This window comes from Chionomys nivalis, chromosome 7 (assembly GCF_950005125.1).
Source record: "Chionomys nivalis chromosome 7, mChiNiv1.1, whole genome shotgun sequence".
NCBI classification, from domain to species: Eukaryota; Metazoa; Chordata; class Mammalia; order Rodentia; family Cricetidae; genus Chionomys; species Chionomys nivalis.
The window spans coordinates 44,553,103-44,556,377 of NC_080092.1; the positions used below are offsets into that span (position 1 = coordinate 44,553,103).

Consider the following 3,275-nt stretch of genomic DNA (forward strand, 5'->3'; position numbering starts at 1 on the left):
CAGTGCCTTCCTCAATTCACATTAGAGAAGCTTTTCCTGGCTGTAGATGGGAATTAACACAGAGACTCACAATTGGATACCGTGCAAAGACGCACTTTGGAGCCCTCAGTCCTAAATGGGATGTTTTCATCAAATCCCGCCCTACAAGACTCAGGCAGCTGCAGAAAGATTGTGAGAGCCAGAGGCAATGGCCGATTCCAAGGAAACAGGCTTCCAGACACAGCAGAAGTAATGTTCACGTGAACTCACAGAGACTGGCAGCATACACATATCCTGCACAGTTAAATCGGGTCCTAGCACCGAGAGGGGGAGCTCGATAGGACTCACACTCTGAACCAGGACCCTACCTACAACTGACACCCACTGGCCAAGGGAAAACCAGTATTCTCCAGTGGAGCGTCACGGGGCAAGTCAACTACACTGTAGGGCAGGTGCTGTGCCGAGGAGTAATTAATGGGTTAACACAAAATGAACAAATCAATTCAGTGGATTTTTTGTTTCATTTTTCTTTTTTCTTTTTGGTTCTCTCTCTCTTATGTTATTCATCTTTTTGCTTGTTAATTTTGACTTTTATTTTTGTGGGGCTTTTTCTGGAAAAACAGAACAATGGGCTATAGCCTCCTGCTAGCAGACACAGTCGGGCTCAGGGGGATACCTTGCACCTGAGAGATCGGTTTATGCCCTGCCCAGAATGAAACGAGACAGGCAAAGTGGATCGTATAAGGTGTAACCATCCACAGCTGTGATGGTAACCAGGCCCCACTAATCCTGTGATCCAGGTCTTGACTCTGGTTCTCATACATTCAGTCTGACAGACTACTTTGGAACAGTGGCTTCTTCTAGAAAGCATTTCTAAGACATTGAATCTTACAGATTTGGAAAAGATGTACCGGCAGACAGGTGAAAATCCTGGTGTGCAAGTTGGCTCCGTGTGTTGTTAAAACCGTGGGCAAGCCTAGTGTTCATGTCATTTTCCTATTAGCCACCAGAGGGCAGTGCTAGACTGCAAGTTGGGCTCTCTTCAGCTTCCGTCTTAAACTTTAGAGAATTAATTTCACTTGGAAATACTCAGTAGTTTTCCCACCTTTAGTATAAGTTGGAAGCTCGAAACCCCTCCAATCAAAGGGTCATAATGTCAATCACTCACTGGGCACCCGCTGAGGCGGCTGCCCTGGCTCAGAGACGTAAGCCAGTCACCTAAAACGTGTTCCTGCGCGGGTGTATCTCGTCCTCAGTGTGGTGGGATCGGAGGGGCAGAACGGAAAGCGCCTTGCAGAATGCATGATTGGAGCAGGGACAGAACCTTAGGAGAAGGGGCCTTGTGGAGGTCCGGCAGTCACTGGAGATGGGAATTGTCCTGCAAGCCCTGGGTAGTTAGTTCTCATGACTGCCCTGGCAATGCTGAAGGATGCATGGGCAGCCCGTATATGGCGGTTCTGTTGAACTGTCCATATTGGGTTTCATGGTCTAAGTTGATGAGGATGACTGACCATTTTTCTTCCTAGTTCTCATGACTGTCTTGTTATGAAAGGAGTGAGCCTGTCTCTCTCGATCTCTCTGAGTTTAGTGCTCAGGAAGTGACCATTCCTCTCCCACACGATTCTGGGACCTCTGTCAGAGTTCGTACTATACTGTTTGCACCTTCAGCCTCCGTGGCTGTGGGTTAATACGTCGTTTTTTTTCTTTATGAAATTAACCCTTTATTGTAGTGATGAAGCTGACTAGAGTGCGTGTGTGTAAATGCACATTTTTGTCTCGACTTTTATAAAATGTATGATTATTTTGATATTTGTATAACTGGGAAACAAATCCTTGCTAATTTTAAAGGAGTTCAAGTTTAAAACTGACTACTGAAAACCTGTACACACACATACATACCAGGAAAATCTGCTTTTGTAATAAAGAGGAAATTGTAAAGATAGAACATTATCTGACAACTAGGCCTTCTAGAATCTCATTTATTCATACGAGAAGGGGAAATTTTTTATCAATTCACAATCTTGAACATTAGATATTAAAAGCGTTTCCACAGAATTAATCCTTAGGCTGGAATGCTGAAGAGAGATTCATTGACTATAAAAATTTTGAAAGGTTGAAGAGTCTAATGAATTTAGAGTTTATATTTAGCACTGAATTAAACATGAATTTTAGGAGTTGTGAACGGATGCAAAGCTGTTTCCTGTCTTAGGGGGACCAAGACTTAGAATCCATTTAAAACCTGCTACTTTGGATATGCTAAAAGAAAACACAGCGTCAGGAACGTGCCAGAAAACCTCCCTAAGCTGAGTGAAAAAAAATATTTTATATCACTTTAATTCCTTTCATTCCTGTTTTAGTCTCCGCTGTACTCCACAGCTTGGAATGTGGAGGACTTGAAGTGGAGAGCAAGGACTTCAGCGAAAAACTTTTGGTCCCCAACCTCAGCTTAAATGTATTAAGCCCCAACACCTGGAATAAACCTAACCAGCCAATCTAACAAAACTCAGAGTTTAATTTAAAATTTAACTTTCATTCTGTTGTTTCTGTTCATATATTTATTAAATATGTTAATAAATATATTTATTAAATGACTTATACAAGTACTCCGCCAGCTGAGCTACGTTTCTAGCCCGTTTGTTCATCTTCTGTGAACTGATTTGGTCTTTTCGCTTAATTCCCACAGCAGTGGGGGAGGTGGTTTTGCCTTTAAGGAGTCAAGTTCTCTGTCAAGGTAGAGAAACTTTGGGTAAGTCTTTTCTATATATTTGAAAATGTCACCACTGAGGCCTCTCTAGTTCACTGAAACAACAAACTATCACGGGAAAACAGGTACACATGACCCCGACGTGATTTGAACACGCAACCTTCTGATCTGGAGTCAGACGCGCTACCATTGCGCCACGAGGTCCCGGACGCAAGAAGATTTTTGATCCTCTAACGCTCCAACATTCTGGCAGCTTCCTGGTGCAACTCCTCCTCATCCTCCGGGACCTGCGCGGAGATTCGCGGAGGCAGCCGCGAGGCAGGTCCTGTCCCCAGGGCGGGGGGAGCAAGGAAAACCGCCCCAGATGACTCTGAGATAGCACTGGAGCAGAACGCTCCGAGTTGTACCACCTTTTTTCGCTTCCTTCTCTAGCTATAAAACTTAAAAGTGCTGAAAACTGGATATCACGGAAAAGGGTAGCATCATAAAAAAATAGTAACCACACCCACTGCCATAAGCGTTCTGCAGCTGACAGCCAGGAGAAGGGGCGGAGCCAGCCCTGCAGCCACAGCCCTGCCCGCCAGGCGCAGCC

The 3,275-nt window shown here is 44.5% G+C and overlaps 1 non-coding gene across 1 annotated transcript; it reads right to left on the minus strand.

The window, feature by feature from the left end:
• Positions 1-2,815: 2,815 nt before the first annotated feature.
• On the minus strand, positions 2,816-2,887 carry Trnaw-cca (transfer RNA tryptophan (anticodon CCA)). Its single transcript has one exon. It is a non-coding gene; the product is annotated as a tRNA-Trp (tRNA).
• Positions 2,888-3,275: the final 388 nt, after the last annotated feature.